Below are 26,276 nucleotides of genomic sequence, written 5' to 3'. Positions count from 1 at the left end.
TAGCATTTTAATCGTAGCTAGTCCTCTAAACTTTTAAGTGGGTCAGAAACACTTTCTCTCTTATGTTGTTAGTCTTTCTTTCTATGGTTTATCTTTTAAATTAACATACATTAAGATTGCTCCAAGCCTACCTTCTTATTTTTAAATGTTGGCTTCTTGTAAATGTATTTGTTTTTACAAACACAAGTCTAATCCCTTTGGTGCTCATCAGAGAAGTTATGGCTTTGTTCCATTCTTCCATCCTACCAAGTAAGCAAGCACTTGGGCAGCTGCTGAATGAAACCATAAAGGCAACTTTTTAAGCAAAACAAAATTATTTAAAATTATTTTGGAAGACTCTAATAGCCATTTTAAAGGTTGGCTGTCAAGAGCCCATTTTGGGTGTCAGAGTTTTTCTGCTCCTTCTGCAAGTTCTAGAGCTTCCTTTCAAGTAAAAATTTAAAATATCTAAGCTTTCAACCTAACAAAAAAGCACGTGAATTCCATATCACAACAAGTGGCTTCTAAGAAGATTGTAAATTGAGTGACAGAAGAGGAATCATTTAAAGGGACTCTCACTAGAGAACAGACGGCAGCACCCAAATAAATCCATTTTAATTTTCACTTTATTTCAGTTCTATTTCAAAGCTGTGATATCATGAGTGGAGAGAGAAGCAGCTCATAGAAGAGCCTGAGTTCAAAGGGACTGAAATTTAGCATGGAATGTAAAATCGAGGACTTTTGCTTCTAAGAGGATGACTGTAGAAATACCAAGGTTGAAGGATGTGGGCTTGGTGCTACAGCAGAATTAGTAGTCTGGGGTGACCCTGCATGTATTGGCAAGTAGCCATTAAGTAATGCTCTTTACAAGAGAAAATCTTGTACCCGACAAGCTATTAGAAACGTGAATTTCTCTTAAACCTCTTTTCCTGCCCTTCTACTCTAGACAAGACATTATAAACTGCTAATGAAATGTGACTTTCATGTTGAGAGACTGGATTCCCCCAGGACTGAAATGAAGCACGCTTTAGCCTTCTCACACCCAGGTGCCCCATCGGGTTCCCTGCAGAGTGATCTCTGCCAGCACCTTGGTGAGACTGCACAATGGGTCAGTACTCTCTGCTGTCATTCTTTGCACTGGGGCTCTGGCCGACAAAGGGGAAAATAGTCACACACAGGGAAATGGTATAAGTTAAAATCAAGCAAGTCTGGTGGGGTGGTAATGACTTTCCCAGCATCCAAGTCTTCGCCTTCAGGACATGTGAAGCTAGAAAACAATGTCATTCATTCAGCATTTATAGAGAACACACAAAGTACACGGTGCTGGGCTCAGTACTGGAGGGCATGCAAAAGTGTACGAAACACAAACCCTGCCCCCACCTCTGCCCGAGGATTCTTGCCAGGAAGGGTATTTCAAGTATCAACCAGACCTTATGACCCTTTAAGAAATTCTTGAGGGAATAAAAGTGCATTCAGAATTTAAAACAAGCATGGACAAGAATACCGCTAGGACAATAAGTCTTTTAGGAGAAAGGGCACGTAAATGTGCCTGAAAATTTTATTTCTATGGTATACACTGTAGCTTGGCTGAATGAGAGAGTAGAGGTTTAAAGGGCCAAGAGCGGCGCCAGGCTGGCCGGTTCTTGGAGAAGCCGGACTTCAAAGAAGTCGGATGCCTGCACAGTTAGCTGAATCCGAACAAAGAGGAAGCCGGCACTTTTACCTGGGAAGTGGATAACTTCGAGGAAAAGTGGCCTCCGAGGAGGAAAAAAGGCAACATTCCGCCCGGAGTGGAAGCCCTCACAACCCTCGACTGTGCCTGCTGACCGCACCCTTGACCGGCCTCACCCTCGCTCCCCCGCCCGGCTTCCTCTACCCAGTCTAGGCGGCAGGCCGCGCTCCGCCGGGTTCCACCGCCCACTCCACGCCCGCAGCTCTTGCACGCGCCGGCTCCAGTCGGTAATCGGCCACGTGCGCCGGGTTCCCCGCTCGGCCCCTCAGCGGGCCGAGCGCCTCCAAGGCTGCGGTGGCCACGGTGGGGGCTCGATCCCCGTCCCCACGCGCCCAGCCGAGAAGTCCGGACAGCGGCGGTGGCGGGAGCGAGCGGCCCGGCCCCTCCCTAGAGGGAGCAGCGCGACAGTGGGCTGCGGGCGCCGCCTCTGCTGCATCGGTGGCTGCGCGTTCCGCTCGGCCCAGCCCAGCTCGGATTTGGAGCCCGCGCGCGCCGCGCTGCCTTCCCCTCCTCCTCTGCCACCGCCCCGCGGGCAGCTCCCCCGGGCCACACGCACGTTCGATCCTCTTTTCCCTGGTTTACGGATTTCCGAGGGCGAAGAATTTCGCCTCGGTCCCTGCGAGTGTCTCTCGGCCTCTCTCCCTCTCCCCTCGCGACTCCCCCTTCCCGTGGGCGCGCGCGCGCACGCTCGCTCACACACACACACTCACACTCGCCGGCGCGCGTGCGCACGGCCGCGCGCCCTGAGCCGCGGAGTCTCCAGCGCCTCTCAGCAGATCCCACTCTCTCCGGCGCCGCTACTCACACAGGCTTCCAGCCGCCACTGGGCGTCCTCTGTCTGCGGTAGCGCGGCCGAGGCGGCGGTGGGAAAGGTAGCTGCAGCCCGGCGCGGTCTCAGAGCTCCGTGCCCTGGACCGAGTCCGGGGAGAAGCGGAGAAGGAGGACGCCGAGGCGAGGAGGAGCCGCGCCGCGCCCGAGTCCGCGCGGCTGGCTGCCTTCGCTACCGGTACCGCAGCCCCAGGTAAGCTGCTCCGGGGCCCGCAGCATCCCCGGGGCGTCCAGGCTCGGAGCGAGGGTTCCGCGGTCCCGCCGCCGCCGCTGCTGCCGCCGCCGCGGCACCAAGACAGAGGCTCGGAGGGGAGTGGGCTCGGGGGGAGGGGAATGGAGCTAGAGGTGAGGCCGGTAGGGAGGGGGGCAGGGGAGCGTGGGGGCTTCACCGCAGCCCCCCGCGCCCTTCCCCTCCCTACCTCAGCTCCAGCCGGGTGACTTTTACGAGCCTGGGGGCGCCTGGCGCCCCAGACAGCTATTCTCAGCTCTCCCCCGCGCCGCCAGCTAGTGTTGGCTGCGGGCTCCGCGCCCGCCGCGCGCCTACCACCTCCCGTGCACCTTGGACAGCGCACCCCGCTGCCCGCCGCCCCCTGAACCGCACCCGGGTTCGCGTCCTGCTCGCGCAGCCCTCCCACTGCTCTCTTCTTTCGCGGTTGTCACCCTCCCGCCCTGTATCCCTTCTCCCAGCCGTGGCGGACTCCTCTGGGTGCGGGCCGGAAACTTTCCTCCCCGCCTTGTCTGAACTAGGTACTATTGTTGTTATTTGTGACTGTCCCCTTATTCGGGGAACTCAGACACAGTGGACTGGTTTTCCTCGGCGGGAGGCCCGGTCCAGCCCGAGGCAAGAGAGGCATTGGGCAGCAGGACTCGGCGGCTGCCAGGGTGCAGAGCCTACGCCTCGGTAGCCGGACGCCTGCCGCCTCCCCTCTTCTCCGGACTCCACACGGGCGCGCCTCCCACGGACGCCGCCCCTCCCCGACCACCCCACGTCCTCCCCCTGCACTGCCACGGCCACCCCATAGGTTGGACACCTGGGGCTTGCGGGTCCTGATTGGCTGAAGGCGTAACCCCGCCTCCTTTCCGGGGGGGTGGTTTGGAGTGTTGTGGTTGTCATCCCGCGGCGCGCACATGGGGGAAGTTGGGGTCGACAGGTGGGGAAGCGGGGCTCGGTTGGATCCTCTCGTCCTATTGTGTATAACTACGCTCTCACCCGCCTTCCTCCAAATGCGCTCCTGCTTTTCTCCTTTTCTGTTTTTTCTCAACATTTTGCTGCTGTGACATTAAAAGAAAAAACTGGCTTGTAACCTTATTTTTATTAATATTGTATTTGCTCGGTGGTGGCGATTTTTAAAGCAGATCTAGAAGGATGAGGGAAACAAGTGCTTATGGGGAGGTTCGTGGCAAACTGGGCTGCAGATTTCAGTCCGGTAGTTTGGAGAAAGTAATGGGTGCCTAATGATTATGAAGAGGGTGGAGAAAGTGAGAAGGAAATTGTTTTTTGGTGAGGGCCAGACACAGGTGAGCAACCTTGAGAAGCTGAGGGAGAAGGAAGTGGGTCATGTGTGGGGTGAGACGTGAAGGAGAAACCCGGATGGGCGCTCCCGGGAGCGTTTTGCTGAAGATGGCTCTGTCCGGAAAAGTAATTTTGACTAGTATTCAGTTCATTATTTAACACACTTTGTTTCTGTCTTGCTAACGTTGCCCTTTTGATATATTTTATAGTAATAATGTCAATCCACGTAATGGGTTTTGCTTATTCCAGTTTCTTGCGATATATCGATTTGCAAGTGGTAATGAATTTCAAAAAGTGAATTTCAAAGGCTCCTTTAGAGGGATGCACTAAATAGTTAAAGTGCTTTGGGGTATTGTGAAGGGAGACGGACGAGCATTGCATAAAATCCAAAGACTGTTCTGGCATTATTTAGGGTCTTTGCAGAAATATATGTGTGTGCGTAAGTGACACTGATTTCTCTTCATTTCAAAGCATGATTGCCTCTAGCACTTTCCAGCTTTAATTCCTTCAGGCTGTTTTGATGTTGTGTCTGTACATCTAAGAATATTGTAATTCTTATCTTTAGAAGCCTTGTCAGTGGAAAACAAACAGCAACTGATGCAAGCTAATGTTGACAACTTTATAGTGAGTACACTGTGCATTATTTTATTTGTAAGCTAGTGAAATATGCAAGAGCAACATAGCATGACTGTTATTCCCTAGGGACCAATATCAAAACAAAGTGGGGAATCACATGAGGCTATTCCAGGGAGCACAGTTCAATTATGTAAAAAGTGAATATATGTTAAGATTCTTGGGTGTAAAGAAAAGCAGAATATTCCCACTTGAATTATTATCTTTGTACGCAGTGGTAGCAGATGATTTGAAGTAAAACGACATATTAAATATGTTTGATGATTCCAAAGTAGATAGTAAAGGCTTTCCATTTATTATTTTTATATAAGTAGGATTACTTTTCTGACTGAAGAACTTTGTATTCAAAGGACAGAATTTGATACATCTGGCAAATTGGTAATTATTGCTATTGTTGAGAAAATAATTCTTACTGTGTTTTCATATCTCCAGGTCATGCTTTGATTTGCCCTCAGGGATTTAGATTCTAGTTTTTGGCCTATCAAATTGAGATGGGTTGGAGGTAGGTAGAACAAAAATATATATAGTCACACACACACACACGCAAAATGTATGTATGTATATCAGCACACAGCTATATATTTATACACATAATTTGGGGGTACATTCAGTGTGTTTAGTTATATATATGTTATTGTCATCCTTAGAATTTTTTCTCATTTCACCTTGTCCAAATGGTGGCCCTGTTTTAAACTGTGGAAAGCATTATCACCCGTAAAATTGGCCAATAGATCATGGAAACAGACAATAGTATTTTGTTGCTTGGCAACCACCTACTGTGAATGAAAAACAAAGCAGTGACAGCTGCTTCCACGTCCTGACACTCATAACTGTAGCTCAAGCATCGCAACCCTCCAAATGATGATCTACTAACTTTCATTTGAGGAAGGTGAAGTGGTTTCCTTTTGGGGATGTTTTTAAAATGTACAGTTAAAATTTTTATTATAATAAGAATTATATTGGTATTGTGGGATGAAATGAAGCATCTAATTTCAGTTGCCCTCCTAAGCCCAGTATAAACTGAAAAATGCAAGACTGGGAGGATTGTTTAGACCCTTCTCATTCTTCCCTTCATAGTCATTAAGCACCGTAAGCACATTTTCTGCTGCCGTTAGATGCTCTTAGGATTTTACAAAAACTTGAGTTCTCTGTGATACCTAAATAGGTGACTGGATTTTACTGCCAGGAGGGAGTTAGAGACTGATGCTTTGGCCTAACCCTTTAGTTTTAAGGGACACTGAGGCACAGTTAGGTGTTGTGATTTGAGCCTGGTTACAGAGTCATCTCCAGGATGTCTTGCCTTGGGTCACACTTGAAAAATTTTCTCCTGTTTCCTCCCTCAAATTATTCTTTCTTTGTTCTTTACACAGAATTTGTAACCAAGATTTTTATCCTAATAAAGATACTTAGAAAATACAGTAATATTTGGGAGTCAAAATTCAGTGTTGACACCAGGCTACATTATGGTTTTAGATGTATTGTGTATTCAGCCCTCAGTCGCGGAAAGTCCTGTGACTTTCCACCTCTTTCCTCAAACTGGGGAAGCGCAGTCCCTTGCTTTGGTAATTGTTTACATCTTTGGACAACCTTTAATGATCTGTTATTCTCTAAATGAATTTTAAATAGGGATGAGATTGAGGATTGTGTTGGTCAGCTTGTATACCTGCAAGAGTTTAACCATTACAGCTAATTAATCACGTCTTGTGGTCTGTCTGTAACGTGATAGACGTACTGTTTAGATGTACTGTTGATCTAGTGATCCGGGCTCAAAAAAAAAAAAAAAAAGATACAAATGAACTTATTTACAAAACAGAAACAGACTCACAGAGAACGAATTTATGGTTACCAGGGGTGAAGGGTGGCAGGGTGGATAGATTGGGAGTTTGGGATTGACATGTACACACTGCTATATTTAAAGCAGATAACCAACAAGGACCTACTGTATAGCACAGGGAACGCTGCTCAATATTTTGTAATAACCTAAATAAGCAAAGAATTTGAAAAAGAATAGATACATGTATATGTGTAACGGAATCACTTTGCTGTGATTCACCTGAAAGTAACACAACATCGTTAATCACCTATGCACCAATATAAAATAAAAATTAAAAAAAAATAGAGTACATGGGACAGACTGTGTAGCTGCATAATCTTCGTTTCAGTCTTTTATCAAAGCTGTCTTGCCAAAGGTGTTACCTGAAGGCTGCTTGTGGAGGACAACTCATCTATCTGTGAGAGATGGCAATAGTGCAGATTGCCTCTGAACTCTGAAATGATAATGGAGTACTGGATGGTGAACTTGGATCACATGTGCATTATTAAGGCTTTTTTCTAAACTTAGGCAATGTATTGCATGTGTGATACATTTTGAGGTTCCTTATGCTATTTTAAAGAATTTGTATTCTGTTATTTATTATGTATGACAAAGGTAGTCACTGAACTTTAATATACCTTAACCGGAAGAGGAACTTGGATTGGACTGGTTGGAGAAACAGTGTAGTGACAGTATTAAGTACCATTGCAGAGCCATTTTCACCAGAAAAGCATGCACTGTAGCAGATTTGTAGGGGAAATAAATTGATTTACAGCATGTTTAACCTAGTTTTAGAAGTCTGCTATTAACTTGTTCTAGCTCGAAGGATTTCCAAGCAGAATAATAATTTCGCAGATTTCAAGTGAACGTCACTGATTTTTAAAATCGTTTTTCACAGTCTGGTTGTAGTTTGTTCAGGACAAGTGCTTGCTTTGGATCCCCTAGGATTAATCTGAATTTTAAGGTTATTATTATTTTTAAAAATTCAGAACCATTTCTCTTTGCGTGGCATGATGTTAAATATCCTGTAGGTCATACATTTAATTTATTCCACTGGAATCTTGAAAGTTAATGAACTTTCCTCTCCTCTCTTCATGTTCAAGAGAATATGTATGCGTACGTGTTTGCATTCTTTTCCTTTTCATGGTTTTCATCCTAACGATAGAGCACCAAAGGGCCTGATTTGTATTTTTTTCATACAGTAAAGAGGTTTAAACAAGAGATATTTGCGTTTTCCATTCCCTTATGTCAACTTCTGCTATTATAACCTGTAAACTCTCACCCACACAAATAGGATGATTGCTAAACAAGCAAACAAATAAATATTTATCCAAGCAGCATCCCATTTGCTGCCCTTCAGGCTGGCCAAGAAAGCATATTTTCTCACTCTTAGACACACATATACTTCCACACCCACCCACATACACATTGAGTTTAAGGTCCTGTAGATTCTTTTTTTTTTTTTAAAGAGTAGATGGAAATAGTATTTGATTGGGAGACTCGTATATGATAGATTTTAAGTAAAGCTGATATATTCAGATTCTCAGAAACGTAGCAGCAGAGGAAGAATTAAATTGAATTATTCCCTTTGGAAAAATTTCAAGTTTATGCTGAGAACATAACCCATGACCCTTACAACAGTACCCGCAACAGAGCCTGCCACGTGGTAGACACTTAGTGTGTATTTTGTGGAGTATGCACCTGCCGCCTCCTTTATGTGATGCTGCAAATATTTCAGTCTGTATCTGCATGAATAGCAAAAGTTGGGGAAATGGAGGAGAAATGATTGTACTTTTCTAATTGTTTCTGGCCGTGTATAAAAACATGTCAAAACAACTAACTTAGCTGGTGATATTTTGGAATATACTTCTTGTTGGTGTAGAAAATTATATCAAGGGTATTGATTTTGCACAAATACAGCCATCCTAAGTACAGAAGAGCACTTTAATAGCCCACAGCAGCATAACAAAGGTAACGGCAGCTGGGCCGAAGGAATACTTTATTTAGCTGGAGCTGGAGGGTGAAATCTGTTCCCCCCAGTGTAATTATCCAGACTGGAGTGTGGCCAGGGCGCTGTGGTTAACAACCCAGACGGGGAGAAAAGCCGCCGATGAGGTCTTTAGTGACTCTGACTGTCCAGACCTCTGCTTTGGTTTGTAAGAGAGCACCTTGAGTAGCTTGAAAACCACAGAAGCTGTTGTGCATTTAAGGGATAGAGCCCAGAGTTACCATAGAGGTCCCAGGTACCAAATTTCTGGTGATTGGAAGAAGTCTTAATCCTGAGAGATCAGTGGCATTGAAATAAGACTTTCTTCTTCATCCTGCTCCATCTTTGTGAAGTATGTGAAGGGCGACCGTGTCTCTGGGGACAGCCCTGGCAGAATCACCGGGTAGGGTAAAGCCTGACAGGCTTCCAGTTCCCCGTAAAGCATCCTTCACCTTTCCACCACCACCTCCGTTGTTTGTCTCACTTGTAGGGTTTAATTCAGTTTTGTAGCAGCAAGTGTCTGTTAAGGTGTATGCTGATCAAAGGTTATAGAGCTTTTCTGGAGGGATTCCTGAGTGTCTTCCACATATTAGGTGCTCAATAGATACTTGTTTCATTTTACTACTATTTTGAGAGATAGGGAAGATAGTTATGTCCACAGAACCTATGTAAGTAATACCATACTAGTTCCTTTTAGGCTGATTTCTTTAACAAACATTTATGGAGCATTTACTGTATGACTGGCATAGTATCTGGCTTTGGAGATCATAGAGATTATTAAGGCACAGTTCCTGCTTGTAGCAGAGAATATGCTGCCTGCAGGGAAGACTTGCAGGAAGTACACAAATTCAGTGTGGTTTACAAGTGACTGTGCTGCGGGGAGGGAAGGGGGAGGAGGTTTGGAGAACAGGGCAGGGGGCGGACCATGGAAGAACTAGTAAGACCCATCAAAGATTTGGAATTTTATGATATGGGTCAGTGTTTCACAATCTTCCCGTTCTTGCCACAGTACTGATTCCTGGGTCCCAGCCCCGGCCCCCCGAATCAGACTCTTCAGGGACACGCCAAGTCGAGTAGACACATTCGTATGCCCGGATGCTCACTGCTCCCACGCACATCTGCAGAATTCTTCTGCAAGCACCTACTGTTCTCCACCTGAGGGCTTTCTCTGTCACATGTGGGGCAGCTGTAGGGCAGCAAAGTTAGATGGCCCCAGGAGTGGACCTCATCCAATGATTGAAGAGAGCTGGGTGGCAGTACCCTAGCATCTTGGCCCATCGGGTGCAGAGACTGATGTGTGTCCTACGCTGTGTCCCAGGATCCCCTAGTGAGACTGATGATGTTGCCCACGGTGGCTGTCTGCTAGATAATCTGGGCTTTCTTGGCTGCCTTCCTTTCCCGTACTAGTCCTTCCTAGGATCCCCTCCCAGATGAATAGCTTGCACTGAAATTCTTTCATGGACTTCCCTGGTGGTCCAGTAGTTAAGACTCCGCGCTTCCACTGCAGGGGACCCGGGTTCCATCCCTGGTTAAGGAAGTTCCGCATGCCACGCAGTATGGCCAAAAGAAAAAAAAAAAGGAAAAAAGTAAATAAATTCTGTCTCAAGGTCTGTTTCTGGAGAAACCCAACGTAAGATACTGAAGAATCTGCTTCATTTATTTTTAAAATAATGCCCCCACTGGTTTTCTTCATTAGGCAAATTTGGGCACTCCGGCCTCAGGTGATAGAGAGCTACTGAAGAATTAAGGTGAGGGCATCGTTACTCTTGATCTGCAGCTGAGAACGACCTTGCCGGCAGGTGTGTGGGGAATGGATTGATAGAGGAAGAGTTGGGGGCATGGAGACCAGCTAGGAGGTGGCGGTGCCTAGACAAACCGAGAAGATTGTGACTGGGAGGCTGGAGATGGGGAAAGGATGCAAGAATGATTTGAGTGGGAAGCTGGCTGGAAAAGTCAGCAGGACCAAGAGGCCTGAGATGTGTGCTCACTTAGCTCATCCCAAGACGGAGACATCAGTCCTCCACCCGCGGCTCGGCCTGCTGTCCCTCCAGCTCGATACGCCCTAAAGGGCTGAGACGCCTCTGCCTTGCCTGTAATCGTGGTCAGGCTCTCTAGAGTTAAGTAGTACAGTTCTGGGCATAAATAAAAGAAGGCAGAAAGATAAACTGAAGCATATAAATAATTTACCACCAGATCATTAAGGGAAGAAAGTTATACTTTACTGGCGGGATTCGTGGAGTGGTAGAGGAGAGTTGGAGAGACGTCTGTAGCGCATGTCCATTTTGCGATGAATAGTGATTTTTTCCCGTCATACTCTTGGCTAAGAAGGGATTTTCATCCAGCATCAGTTTCTGGAAGACCTAGCAGGCACTTCTATCTATTGTTTTCCCTGCTTCTCCCATAGCCTATATTTTAGCTAAGTGAATGAGTGGTAGCTGGGAGTGGGCTGGCTCTTTCTTCTTGGTCTGTCAAAGTGCCAGGCTTTTTTCTGCAGTTTCTCCTGCCGGTTCTTAGGCCACCAGCTCCCAAAGATCAAAGGGTGTGGAGGGTGGGAGAAGGGAAGCATGCATCCAGGAAGAGAGCGGTTTTGAAATGAATTCTTAATCATGAAATGAGCAGGTTAAGGCTTGTTCGCTGATCTGAAATAAGATCAGGCAGTCTCCTAATTGTCCCATGCATGAAGCCTAAGGTCCTGGCTCCGTCTGCAGTCAGAAAGGCAAAGCCTGAATAATCAAACAGGAGCAACCTAGCACCGTCATATTTCTGCAAAAGTAGCACTGAGCCAATGACAAAGAGAAGACGGAATTCTGAGAAGTTGTAGAGGGGGCCAACACAGAGTTTACTGGGCCTTGCTTCACCGGGAGATCAGAGTCCTGACGGTAGAAACACTGCGCTTGTGAGTGTACAGACCGGAGACCGTATGGGTGAAACACGGTGGCAAGGAAGAGGCCTTATTAATTTAGAAGAGTAGGCACGTATTTATGATAGTTTTTAATTAAACTTTTTATTTGGAGATCATTACAGATTCATGTGCAGTTGTCAGAAATAACATGGTCAGAGCCTGTGTACCCTCTACCCATTTCCCCCCTGTGGTAATGTCTTGCGAACCTATAGGGCAGCATCGCAACCAGGACATGGATCGCTGCGGTCCACCAGTCTTGGTCAGGTTTCCCCAGTTTCACCTGTACTCATTTGTGGGTGTGTGGGCCCAGGCGTGCATGCGTATATTTTCTCCTATTAAATACTTATATTTTAAAATTTTTTCAAAGAACCTTTTCCCCCTAGGATTTTGGGGGAAAAAATGCACTTTTTATGACTAGTCTTGGATTAATTGTAACTGAAGAAAGGGTATTAACTATAGAATAACCCCCCCCCAACCCTTGCAGCTCGGGGACTGTGCAGAGTAGATCAGGGTCACCTGCACGCAGCAGGAAGGTCAATAGGCCAGTCCGGCAGGTATGGCTTCCACTTAATTTATTCCTGTGTGACCATTATATGGCAGTAAACAAACCTTTTAAAAGTGTATCTGTTGGGAAAGAGGCTTGCTTATTACAGCTCGCTGTGACTCCTAGTCCTTGCCCCAGGCTTCCTGGCCTTCCCCCCCACTTCCCCTCCGTGCGCCGGAGGCTCACCCCTGCAGGCTGTTCACCCAGGTTTCCGAGTCAGCTGGCTTGCTGTGTTCAGCCCGTGGAAGGCACGTGGGAGACAGCAGGGAGAAGGGCAAAGCCAGGGAGGGTATTTTTTTCTTTCCTCCAGCTTCGCGCGGCGTTCCCGAGCGGAGGGAATCCCTCGCCGGTAGCACCACTCATGCTTGACAGACCTCCTCTGGTTCTAGCTGCTCACAAGTGACCTTGGCCCGTGGACTCCAGCAGCAGCCCCTCCTTCCGTTGTCTGTTGTCAGCCTAGGCAAGGCGGCAGCTACCTGCCCTTGCTGATCTCTGGATTATCTCACTGTCACGTGTAGGCTCTCTGCTCCCCCATCACCTGAGTAACCAATTCTCTCTCGTAAATTTCCTCCGTGAAAAATACTTGAAGAGATTCCTATTTTCCTAGTTAGACAGTCCCCAGGTCCGGAAAGCGTGGGCATGGTGTCACTCTGATGACGTTTTCCTCTTTCTGACATTTTGGCTTCTTCCGCTGCGAAAGTCTGGCCAGCTCCAATCGTGGCAGAAAGTACCTGCATTTAGAACGTCACTCCTCCCACCAGGAGCCTCCTTTACTGACTATTCATCCCCTCCTAGTCTCTGGTTTTCCAAGCACTGATTTCCCTTTGTCACATTTATTCGGCATTTTGGCAACCTCTCCTAGTGTCCTTGTTAGTCTGTCCTTGAGCTCCTCTTTTTACTCACCATCTCTACCTGAGTTTCTGCCAGTGGTTCTTACTGACCTTACCTCCGTGGGTAATATCCTTATGCCCGTATTAACATGTTGGTCTCATGACTCACTCCCGAGCGTCCTCTGGGTTACAGGTTACGCCTCTGCCCCCTAAGGATTTGGTTGTGCCAGCGCTTCACTTCCCTGCACAAGCGTGCTTTCTAAATGTGTTACCAGGCTCCTCCCCCTCATCTCCTGTAGAAGCGCACGTGGTTCTCTAACAGAATCATCGGTGAGAACGTCAATAAGGATGCTTTGGGAAGAAGGGGCTAGGGCTCCAGGAGCACCTGCGAGGCTAAAGCCGATTGAGAAGCCACGTCAGAGGAAGCCGAGCCGGTGGCCAGCTGGCGTGGTGGCCTCGCGCACTACCTTAAGGACGCTGTTCAGGCTCCTCCCCCTGTCGGAGAGCAGTCTTGTTGGTTGCCCCCATATTGGTCCCATAGTTGGCCGCATCGGGCAGCTTTGTCCCTTCTCCGGGGGGTCCCCAGCCAAGCACAGAGAGCTGGGAGTTGGAGCAAGGAGAAGGCTTTCGAGCTCTCTCCGACTAAGATGCCAAGAGGTCGCACAGACAACCCAGTTGTAGGTGCCCCATCCTCAGATGTCAGGAGCAGTACCTTCAGGCGTTGCAGCACACATGGGGTTACTCTAAGTTCACCACCAGGTCTAGGGACTGGGGCTTGGGAAAGCCCAAAGCTTCGGCGAGAGAAGAGTTTAAGTGTAAAATTATACTTATATACTATACACTATAAAAGAGTTGAAGTAGAAGAGTAGCCTATGGCATGGGTGGTAAATGTGCTCAGGTCTTGACGTTCTCCTGCCCTTGCAGGGGGAACAGGGCTGGAGAATGTTCTGTGGGCTGGTGCACCGGATTTTGCACAGATGGATGTCCTTGGAGCTGGGCCACTCGCTGGCCTCTCCTCTGCCCGGTGATCCCAAGCGTTGAGACCTGGGTGGGAGGACTGTGGATTAGGTGGCTCTGGGTGAGCTGACAATGGAAAAGAAATAAGCTTATTTTAAATGGGCATAAGCTTTGAAGGCAAGTAATTAAGACACACTTCAGCCTCTTGGACAAATTAGGGTTCTAGTTAATACAAATGCAAGATTGGAAAGAATAAATCACTCGCACACCTATAATCACTGAAGAACAGTTTGTTTAGTAACAAAATACCAATTATGCCTGCTCTTATGTGAGTTTCTCCTCTATTTCCCTTTAAAAAAAAATCCCTCAGAACAGACTGAGTTGAAGGTCCTTTCTTCCTGGGTTGGACTCTATGCACTTTCCTTCAAGAAAGTGGTGCCCATGTGAGGGCAGCCCGCGGTTTCTCCTGACCTCCGTCTGAAGCCTGGTCTTTTACCCAGTTCAGTTGCATCTTTCTGCAAAGGTACAGCCTCCGTTTCTTTCCTTATTACTCAGCGATGTGCAGTGGCACAAGGAGAGAGTTTTTAAAAGGCATTTCCTTGAGCATCAGGGACTTGATTCTGTCCAGAAACACAAAGCAGGTGCTGTAGCAGGCAGAGAGGTTGCTTTCTGTGCCTGGTGGGTGTTCTCCATCCTGTGTTGAGTTGGCCCTAAGTAGTTTCTGATTTTTCTCATCTAGTTATTGATGTCGACATATATATTTTAAATCTCCCGTCATATTGTGACCTAGCTCGATACTCATTTTGTAGTAGAGATTTAATGTTTTTGGAGCAAAGCATGCTACATAATCTTTGTGCCAAATGAGTAGGTATTTATGGTTTTCAGGTTCCCACTAGGTTCTGGAAATGCAGTAGCGAACAAAAATCCCTGGTCCTGTCCTCCTGGGAGTCCATAGTTTACTGGAAAAAGTATCAAGTAAAACAAAAATCATTATGTAATTGGAGCTCATGATAAGTTCTTGGAAGAGTCCAGATTTCTCTGAAAGGATACCATGAGGTGGTCGGGGAAGGCCTATATGGGAGAGTAATTTATAAATTAAGACCGGAAGGTTGACTGGGGTTATCCCACGGCAAGGTGGTGGGGAGGGTCCCATGTATGAGGCCCAGATGTGAGAAAGAGTCACTGGAAGATAGCCAGTGCGGCTGGAGTGCAGAGAGTGAGGGTGACAGTGGCTGGAATAAGGCTCTGAGATGTAGGTTAGGGCCTGATGATGCCAGACCTACCAGGCCAGGCTGAGGACTTTGAATTTTAGCCTAAGTGCAGTGGGGCGCCATTGAAAAGTTTTTGTTTTTTGTTTTTTCTTTTTCTTTAAATTGGGGTGAAACTTATACAACATAAGGTGAACCATTTTAAAGTGAACCATTCAGTGGCATTTAGTATATTCACAGTGTTGTGCAGTTGCCACCTGTGTCTATTCTAAAACATTTTCATCACCAGGAATGGAAATCCCTACCCACGAAGCAGTTATTGAAGGGTTTCGGGGGGAGTCACGTGGTGCGATTTGTAGTGTGGAAGATCTTTCTGGCGAGTTTCTGGAGAAGGAATCGGAGAGGGCAAGAGCGGAAGCAAGACAACCAACTTGGAAACTGGGGTCAACTCCAGGGAGAGGTGGTGGTAATGACCTCCTGGACAAGGGGCAAGAGTAGTGACCATAGATGTGGAGAAGGATGGAATGATCCAAGGAGAGTCATCTAATCGGGTTTGATGATCTGTTAAGGGATTTGGTCACCTTGTAATAACCTACGTCACTCTTCCCCAAAGGGTGATCCGTACCCTGTTTAGATCTATGTAGGATGCTTGTTAAAAGTACAGCTTCTTAAGCCCACCTCAAGATACTGATGCAGAAGGACTGAAGAGGGTCCCTAAGGGGTTTCTTACTGGAACTGAGGTGTGAGAACCACTCAGTGTCTTCTTTCTCATTCTGATGCCCTTTCAGGTTGAAGGCGGCCAACAGTCCATCCAAGTGGGATGAATTAGAATGAGACACAGAATAGACAAATGGATAACCTAGGGCATGCTTGTGATTTTGAGTGGGAGGGATGCTTTCCAGAGATGTATCTTTAACTTGATCCCAAAGGCAGATGTGTAATATAGACAATTTTATGGGTGGTGTTTATCTTTGATTCTTTCCTTTCGTGGAGTATTGGGACTCTCCCAGAATTAAATGGTGACTGACTGTGAGCCATGACATTACATGAAATACAGTGTAGGTACAGTATAGTAATTTATTGTAAAAGAAACACGTGCAGGAAATTAACTTCTAAAACAAACCATCCTAGTATTTTTGGAGTCACCTTATATCTACAAGATTCCTGCTACTTCAAAGAGATGTTTACTTCACTTAACTGATTTTAGAGCCAGAGTTTCTGAGACTTTATTGTCAGAAAATCCTACAAGCTGTAGTAAAAATCACCAATAAACAGATCAGGGTTTTTGTCTTTGACTTCTGTTTCCCATTTGCCTTTGGTACGTTTTTCTAGCCCAGTTCTTCCTCTCAGAGATGTCACTTCGAGCCAAGTCTAAGCCGCTCAGATGTTTCTATCCTAGTGGTGTTTGGACCTTTCAGATAATCCTCTTCCTCCCAACAATATATGTAATATGTTTGGTTAAATTATACCTTTAGAACTGAAAAAGCTCACAGAGAGCATCCAGTTTTCTAGCTGGCTTGAAGTGATTTAAAGTGACTGTAATCGCCCTCCACTGCTGAGGAGTGGGGTTAGGTTTTGGGGTGGGAGGTCTTCCCCATGAGCAAAGGGTATGGATGTCCAGCAGCAGCGAAGGGCTGAACCCTCTGCATGTCAGCATGGTAGCACCCCACACCAGCCGCCCCTGGGTACTTTCTGTGCTCACTGTCACGTGTGTTACCCTCTCTCCACCTCCCGCCCTCCCGCCCCTGCCGCTTTCCCTTTTCGGAAAATGAAGTGCTCAGCTTCTTTAAGAAGATGTTTCCTTTTGATTAATATCATTTCCACTCTTCTAGAAAGACACTTAGGCACCTCTGGCTGTGTTTCTTTTTCAGCATGTACAAATTCAGATCTTAAAGCAGTTTCATTGCTTTGTCATGGAATTTTATAATGAAATAATATTTTGAGTGCCTGGGTAGCATCTTCAATTTTTTTTCCCCCCTCGGAACACTTCAGTTTGGAGAGGGATATGAGGCAAAGCCGTCCACTTATTTCACACTAGAGGGAAACAGAATCAGTAAATAGCCAGCTTTGTTTAAAGCTTGATTTTTCTGCGGCCCCTCCCCCCAAAATGCATGTTGTTGTACGAGAGCAAACACTATACAAGAATACAAAAAGGAAAGGAAAATTCTTCGGAAATAATACAGTTAACCATTGCTGACATTTTAGTAAAATTCTTCCAGGAATATCTCTCTGTCTCTGTATGTCTTTCTCTGTCTCTGTGTGTGTGTATACATATAAATATATATATATATGTATACACACACACACACATATATATTACATATACACACGTACGTACACACACAAGATACAGATAAAATTCTAAATAAATGGAATTTTGCTGTACATGCTATTCTGTAATCTGCTATGTTGTTCTAATGACATGTTCTGGGCATCTTTCCATGTCAACAAATATATCTCATGTTGTTTTTTTTTTGCGGTACGCGGGCCTCCCACTGCTGTGGCCTCTCCCGTTGCGGAGCACAGGCTCCGGACGCGCAGGCTCAGCGGCCATGGCTCACGGGCCCAGCCGCTCCGCGGCATGTGGGATCTTCCTGGACCGGGGCACGAACCCATGTCCCCTGCATCGGCAGGCGGACTCTCAACCACTGCGCCACCAGGGAAGCCCTATATGTCATCTTTTTAATGACTGAATGGTTGTATTAGATGCTTTTCATTGTAAGTAATGCAAATCCCAGGGCAAACTAGCTTAGATAATAGGAACATACTGAAAAATCCAGTAGGTAGGGTCTTCAGGCATGATTTAGTTGGGATTTAGGATTTCTTTCTTTATAATTTTCTCTTTCCTGCTCTTCTTCATGCTCCTCATGGTGGCAAAATAGCTGTGGTTCTAGGGGCCCATTCACTGTCCAGAGAAAGAGAGCTTCCCTTAATCATCAAACAAACAAATCATTAAAAAAAAAAAGTCCTGGCTTCCTTCTACTTGGACCATTTTAGGTTAAATGACCAGGGCAGGGACTTCCCTGGTGGTCCAGTGGTTAAGACTTCGCACTCCCAGTGCAAGGGGCCCGGGTTCGATCCCTGGTCAGGGAACTAGATTCCACATGCATGCGGCCGCTAAAGATCTCCCATGTCGCAGCCAAATAAATTAATTAATTAGTTAAAAAAACGTGAGCAGGGCAATGTTCTGATTGCTTCAGATTTGGGTGGAAGTTCATGCTAACGCTTCTGGACTTCATGTATAGGAAACTCAGAGTACTGGTAGAAAAGAAGGGAAACAGCTTGTTGAGGAGGCTGTCAGATTTTATTCTAGGCTTACTGATAGACATTTGTCTCCAGTTTTTCAATCTAGAAATCATTACAGCTCAAAGCATGCTTGTAGGTACATCATTTTACACTTGTGCAATAATCTCATTTGGGTAGATTCTTATTAGAAGAATTGCCAGTTCAAAGGGTATGCCCATTTTACAGTTAATAGCCATAAGCCATCTAAGCTATAAGACCACCCTTTTGCCAATTATACATTGAAATCCTTCCACTGCCTGTTGGGAGTTTTTAATTTTTTACTTTTTAGCTTTTGAATCTTTAAGTGGAGACTTCAGACTTACAGCAGAATTTCAGATGTCACAATTTCTCTGAGCAAGACACATTTGACGTGACAGAGTTTAAGGTTAATCAGAGCTTCTGTGGTGTAAAATGTTTCGCCAGGAAGGCAAAGAGAAAAGGATGGAGAGGAATGCATTCTACCAGCTGCAAGTCTAGTGCTTGATGGGCGATGGCTCAGGGATGGGCTCTTTGGCTGCCATTGGCACGTGCTCTGCATTCACCCCGTCACTGTCTATCTCACGTCTCAGTGTGATATGAAGACAGGCCAGACATGATTGGAAATGCTGGCAGAGGATGGTCATTCAGACATTTACCCTGCACTTTCAACTGTAGTACATCTGAGCTTCTTGCAGTTGAATTTAGTAGGAAAAAGCTAACTTGGAAATCAGTGGTCTCTCGGATGGTAGGACCTTGTGTGCCTTGGTCATCCTTTGGAGGATGTGAGTGGGGAAGCTCATGGGAAGACACACTTTCAGGGACCCAATGGCAGTGGGATGCTGTTTGCTGGGATAGCATTTGTTAGTGTGCGTGAGAATGGTGTGTGAGTGGAAGCCTAGCAGGAGAATTACAGTTAGCATCTTTTGAGTATTTTCAGGCACAGTTTCAGATGCCATCCTGTTTGATCCTCATGGCAACCTTTTCTTATGCCAATAATAAGAGGAAACCAAGGCTCAAAAAGATTGAGTAACTGGTCCACTGTCATAGCTGGTAAGTGGAAGAGGCAGGAATTTTGAACCCTGTCCTCCACCACATTGTGTTCTGTGATGCTCCTTGTCTCCCCAGTAGAAATGATTAGTAGCGACATGCTTTGTTTTTTCTGATGATGCAAAAGAAGGAATATAATCTCTAGTATTAAGATATGGCATCGAAGAGATTCACCTGAGGATTGTAAATGATAAAAGGGACCGAAGTGCGAATGGCCCAAATGAGGTGTGTGACCCAGAAAGCAAAGAAGTTGCGTCAACAGTGACAAAGAGGACAGGCTTCCCTGTAGGAAGTGACTGCAGGGTGGGAGTTTCATGAGCATGAGACATGTAGAAAGGGGCCAGATGGAAAAAAGTAGGTAAGATAAAACGTATGAAATACGTGAGCATGTTCCAAAGCTATGCATAGGCTGAAGAGATAGAAATTATTATTGTTAAATTAGATATGTTTGTCACAGAAACATATTTCCATGACAGCATTTTATCACCAAGTAGAGAAGTGGCGGAGTTTTGGAGATGTGTGAACTCGGCTGCTGTGTTGTTGATTTGGGTTCAGAACACTAGAAGGATATGGCTCGATGCAGTCAAATAATATCCTCATCAAGAAGAAGAAGAAAAAGGGAAACTTACAAATGAAGCACAACGGTATCAGGTGCAAATACATTTATACGGGAAAAGAGAACGTTAGGGTATATAGCATGCTTCGTGGAGAAAAGTAATGGCTTGAACTCACAGGAATGGAATTACCTAAGACAGGGTCAGTTCTTCTGACATTTAGAATAAGGAAGAGTTGTTTGGATCGTGGGTCAGAACGAGGGCTCCAGCTCTCTGAGTCTCTGTCGGATGCCCCCCAACTCACTGCCGAATACCGCGTGGAGTCGGGGAGCACCACCAGGTTGCGTGGCCCCAGCGAGTCTCCTCTTGCGCATGGGAACCAGCGAGTTGCTGTCCTCAGGCTCCCGTCTGCTGCCGAGCACAGCCCGTGCCTGTGATGTCTGCCAGTGGACAAGGTGATTCAGAGCCACGGGGGAGCGTGTAAGGCTTTGGCGAGTGCCCAGATATACGTGGTAGGCCCCACTCATCGTTAGTGCTTTGGTGGGAGCTGAGCGCGTCCTCTCCCACTGATGCTCTAATGAAGCCATTATAGAATATCTGCTAGAGTAGCTCCTTTGTCATCTTTCCTGGGAATCAACTCCATTGCCCAGTTGCACTGATCATTAAAAGCTTCCTGAAGCGTGTAGCCCAAACTCTTCTCTCCTTGGCTGCAGGCAGTTGTGGCTGCCCTATTTGGCAGTCGCCGTGAGTAGCTGTGAGCCCTAGTGATGTTATTGGCCGAGTTGTTAAACAGAAGCTGAAGAAAGTTTGGCTCCCTGCATCCTTCAGGGCAGAGCTCCTGGTCCCAGGGTGAAAAACAACAGAAACAGCCACTGAAAGTGTCATTGAGTGGCACACCGTGAATGGCCTTCAGTGCCCAACGGGGGGATCCATGCCTGAAGAAGATGATGTTGCAGACTTTCAGTTGCTCCAAATCTGTGCTCCTGTCTCTTTAGTCTCCAAATCTTAGCGTGAAATATTTAGTACCCTAGGAAAGCTAAATTAATGGTGAGTCAAAGTAATTAAGGCAAAGTAAATAATCTCCAAGGTTCTCATTCCCCGTGAAACTAATTTCATATCTTATCCTTCATGTGTTAAAAATAGTTCTCTGCTAATTCAAGATGCCTGTGCTCTGTGTTGGTGAAGTGCACTTCAGTTCTATTGAAAGGATGCAGATTAGAGAGTTATTTTCAATTGGGCAATTTTTTTTTTAAGAGAGACATTTATTTTGGCACCAGGAGAGCATGAATCTCTTTGGGTGAGCAGAGCGGGGGATACAGCTGTGGCTGGGCAGTTGATGGGCCAATTCGCTTATGATCGCTTTCAGCTGGGATAGGCTTTTTCCTCCTTAGAGTGAGGACTTTCCGTTCCCAGCCGTCTAGCCAACGATCAGGTTCATTTGACTCTTTTGCAGGATTTTGACTAGTCATAGCTTGACCTTGAATATGTCTACACGTTCAGAAACTACATGTGTTTAGTTCTTCTGAGCGAGGGGAACGTTGGGACATGAATGTCATTTTAGAGTCTTTTCTCACCTTGAAATAATCATGACATATAACTAAGGGAACAGTTGTGAGCGTATGGGTTTTGAGACATCAGTGTACCCAAGCGGATCCTTCTACAGCTGAGCTATAGCAGTGACAATGCCCCATTGTCCCAGGCCCGCAGGGGACATGGTGCTTTGGCTTGAGTGAGGAGAGGACACTGTGCTTCCTCAAGCCAGTGGAACAGCTTTCGGATTTCTTACTGTTACAGCAGCCGGTCTTAATCAAGTGAGAGAATTCCTTCTCTTTTTGTGACAAGAGAGTATTTTGGTTAGGAAGAACAGAGGTATTTGAAGAGAAACATTCAGCATATAGTCCTCAGTTACCTACAGCTGAAGTGTGAGATCGTCATTCTGCTGTTGGCCCCTCCCAAGATCCTTCAGTTCCGTTTGCGGTTTTGCATTTGAGGTGACAGCATGCGGGTGTGATCTGCAGTATTCAGTGGCCGTCACAGAGTGGAGTCTAGTCACACATCCGTGCAGAAAACTGTGGTTAATTAATGGAAGGAGAAGCACATGTAGAGAGACTTTAATGATTCTCTGACTTTTAGATATTTAGTTTCAGTGTCAGGAGAACATTTTTTCTTTGGGACAGTGAAGTGTCCTCTTTTGCTAAAGTTTAAATTTCTCTCCCTGAGAAAAGAATATTGAAGTTGAGTTGAGTGTAGGCATGTGGTAGGTATGGGGAATAATAACTTTTTTTTTTTTTTTACTATATGTGAAGATATACTGTATTTGTACACTGTGGTGTTTGTTTGAATATTACCATCTTTATCATCATTATTACGTACATTTGTACAGCACCTAACAATGTGCAAAGCACCATCTCATCTTTTGACCATCATGACTTCTGAATGGACTGGGTAACGACTATTATCCCTTCTTTAAAGGTGATGAAACTGAAATTTGGTAACGTCAGTTCATTATTCATTCCTTCATTGAGCCATTCTTTATTTCACAAACTTTTACTGCACGTTCTCTAGTGTGCTGACAGTTCTGAATGTACAGAGGTGAGATGATCCCTGCCCCGAGGAGCACGGAGGCTACAGGAGGAAGCGGGCAGGCATAGATAACTAATCCTGTGTCGTAGGCATAATGATGCAGATAGTGTTAGAGGCGCCTACAGTGAGGCACCATCCCTTGCGACCAGGGAGTGGGGGTACCATTCACACAGGTGAGAATTAAGCTGGGCTCCAGAGCGGTTCTCCAGGTAGAGGAGGTCATTCAAAAGGGAGACGCAGAGGCACAGCAGAACACAGTTATGTCCAGGAGAGTAGTGTGAAGTGGCTGGAGCACTGGGGACACATGGCAAGTGCAAGAACGGGGAGATGAGGCTTGGAGTGTCACATAGCTTGTCTATGACAGAGTCCAGAAGGTACAGGGCTTTCTGCTTCCTGGTTTGACATTTCTCCTTTACACTAGGTTCTTTGTTGCCTATTTACGTTTTCTTTTTTTTTTTCTAAGTAAATCGTTAGCACCCTCTACACAAGCCATGTTAAAGAAAATGACAGGTGGGGATTTCACTTGACAGGGTTATCTCAGGTAGCTAGAGATGTGACTTCTTGCATTTTGGTCGGTGTGTGAATCTGTGCGTGTTCCTCTGTATGAGCTGAGGTGAAGTGACAGTGGCGGGGGGGGGGGGGTGCTGAGGCCCAGGTATGCTCGGTTAGATGTTCTGACAGGTGAAGCAAACGCTACTTCGTCAACCCAACAGGCATGCTTTTTCTGCCTGACCCTGACCCTAGTTTAGAGGTCTTCCAGGTTATGTATAGTTGGCACTCGGAAATCTAAAAGCTTTTAGTAATTATCCTGAAGGGGATTTTTTAAAGCTGTTTCTCTGGTTGAAATGACGTTTTGTTCACAGAGCTGAGTGAGTGCTGGAAATAATTGAAAATGACTTGAAGGAGGGGAGGGTAAAGTGGAGGTAGGCATATTAGCTGCTGGCTGAGATTATTGCTTGAAAGCAGGCGGTTTTGTTAGATTCCATACACTGTATGTGGTGTAAAGAACAAACCTTTCCATTTTTTTTCCTGAGAACCATGATGCTATCTCAGTAATTGAAAATAATCTTCTAAAGTTGCTCTTTAACTAGATTTACACAATCCCCTTTCAAATCAGCTGTTATCTGCCCTTACATTTCACAGTTAATGTTGCTGTCTGCACAGCCCCTGCTAACAAGAAGATCAAGTGTAACTCTTTTCATGATTTGAAATAAAGTGTTTCTATTGTAATTATCCCGGCTCCTGGTTGTGCCGTTTTAAAAGTGGACTCATTTCTCAGCTGGGTTTATGAGGATGTTTCCTTGTGGAATATAAGGCCTTCTGTTCCAGCAGTGTTTTCTTTCACAAACATCTCAAGGATTTCTCTAACTCTCTCATTTTCATTTTTTTTTTTAACATTTAAAAACATTTTCATAGATATTTCAGGGCAGGGGCTGGGATTAGGGAGAGGTAGGGCCTGGGCCGTTTTTTCTTCTGCGATGCTGAGTGACACTGGTGAGGCATCACATCCCCTGTTTATGTTTTTGCCAACCTCATTTTGGCAAAATGAGAAAAAAACCCACTAGGCCTATTAAACTGCAGTAGGCAGGTTTTAAATTGGTGTTTTTCGTGGTGGTGAGAGGGTAAACATTGACGTGTCCTGCCAGGGAAGGTTGTGCAAAGCTGTGGAGCCTCCTTTGGAATTCTCCTGGAACAGGATACATTCTCATATGTTTAAGATAACAGATTCTCTACAGGTCTTCTGCGTCTGTGCCGATGCGCGTAACTCTCTATTTCCAGGCTGCGCTCACATTTTATTTTTAAGTTGCTATGTTATCCCTCTTGCATAATTGATCTACAAAAGCCTTCTGCTTATTCCAGGCTAGCAAAAATTTCAGTGACGCATTTTTTAAAATCAAAATTGCTAATTGTTTACTTCCTCAAGGAAGACATCAATCAACGGCCCTGGAAAGACGAAAGGACATTAAGTCCTATGTACGTTGGAGTACTGAATCCATTGGAGACTTGTACTGAGGAGGGTCTCAGTGGTTAGTATTTGTTACAGGTATTTGGGGAAGTGAACTAAGAATAGGGCCGGGGATGGAAGACACTAACCGAAGCAACTAGTTGCTTTTAAGACTTCTTCTAAATATAGTCCACAGGGCTCCACTTCACCATGTCCGTTGCAGTGGTCACACTGATACCTGACTCTTCCAGTTAACAACAGTGGTCCCTTAAACATTTTAAGCCAAATTTCCCTTGGGTGCAAAAGAAGAGGATTGGACAGGATGACCCTCTAAGATTCTCAACTGCTTTGAATTGATGAATTCTATTAAATCTGAAGAATATTCTGTGCACCTGTATACCAGTAATAAAGGGTGTAGACTTAGGAGCCATCGTGAAGCTACTGGGCTGCCATTTTAGGTTCTCCACTGTGTTGATCAGCTCCATTAGTAGCAATAATTGAGGATTGACTGAATCATTTAGACTCCCTCCTAATTACATTAACTAAAATATAAATAGTCCATAAATACTTCAGACTTCATACAACGTGACACTTTTTTTTTTCTTAAAATATCTTCTGACTTTAGGTACAGTAAATATGTGTTGCCTCGTGAATAGTAAGAGAGTAAATACCTTGCCTAATTCCCACAGTTGGCTACCCACAGTGCCTTTTCTTTGGATGGTAGGATTCCAAGTGAGTGTGCTTGTCCCAGATTATTAACTTCCTTCTGGTGAGAATGGATACCACTGGCTTACTCTGGTTGGAGGCAAGAGATCAAGCTTCTACTCTTCTTTCTATATTGTGTTTTGTCCGGTTCAATGCTTAACTAGTAGCGCTACCACTTAAAAGGACATACAGGAACAGTTGTAGGGAGTTAAATTCAAATTTTATCCCCTGGTTAACTAAACAGCTGAGGAAGTTGATAAGGAAGAAACTCAAACCTGAGAGTTAAAAGGAAGCTAACTTCTCACCCCCAGTTATCTCAGAGAACTGAGACTTGGCTTCCCTGTAGAATAAATAATCTCTCCTGACCTGCACACCTTTTCCTCTTTCTTCTCAAGGGTAGACTGTCGACAGCCCAGGGAGTCAAGGGAAAATTGGAGGGAGGTATGCATGGAAGAAACGGAAGTGGCTGCATCTGCAGCTCACATTTATCTGAGAGCTCCAAACAGAAAGCACGCAGTGGAAGGAGAGACCGAATTGGTAACAAAGTTTAAATTGCCCCAGAGCTGCTTTCATTTATGAGCTTCTCAGAGTAATGGAGACGTTGCCAGAAGAATTCTGCATACTTTTGCCAACAGTGGGCTATCCCTCCAGACGGATCTCAGCAGTCCTGGCCATGTCACGTGCAGCCAGGCACTTTAAACATCATTCTCCTACCTGTACTAGTACGTCCAGCTTTATTTGACATCTGGTGTAGAAAAAGAAGGAGGATGTGCAGTAATTCGATTTGCAGGAGGCGGCAGCATGACCTAAAGAAGGACACAGACGCCTGCTTTTATTTGTATTGTTTTCATCTCGCTTCCTGTTCTCCTGCTGACTACTTGGAATGCTGTTTCCAGCTCCTCTTCTGTAAAAGTTTGTAGTATTTTACTCACTGAGGCTGGGAAGTGACACAGATTTGGCTTAAAGCAGTGAGAACATTGTGAACACTTAAAATATCATATAACAAGAATCCTGGGAGATTCAGCAGGCACAAAGGAGGAGAAAGAATGACGCCACGGGCTCTTCGGTTGATTAGCGAGTTGAGGCGGGTCGCAACAGTGAAATTCATCTGAAAACAATCCGGTCTAGTCCAAAAATAGTGGGCGGGGAGTGGATATTTGTAACTTGCTAACGCAAAGTCCTTTCTGCGAAAATGTGTGGATAGTTTTATATACTGTCAGAGAATGATGTGACTTTTTTCACTGTATGAAAA

The sequence above is a fragment of the Grampus griseus genome (genome assembly GCF_964374135.1).
Source record: "Grampus griseus genome assembly, chromosome: 18".
NCBI lineage: Eukaryota > Metazoa > Chordata > Mammalia > Artiodactyla > Delphinidae > Grampus > Grampus griseus.
This window is presented reverse-complemented; position numbering follows the sequence as displayed.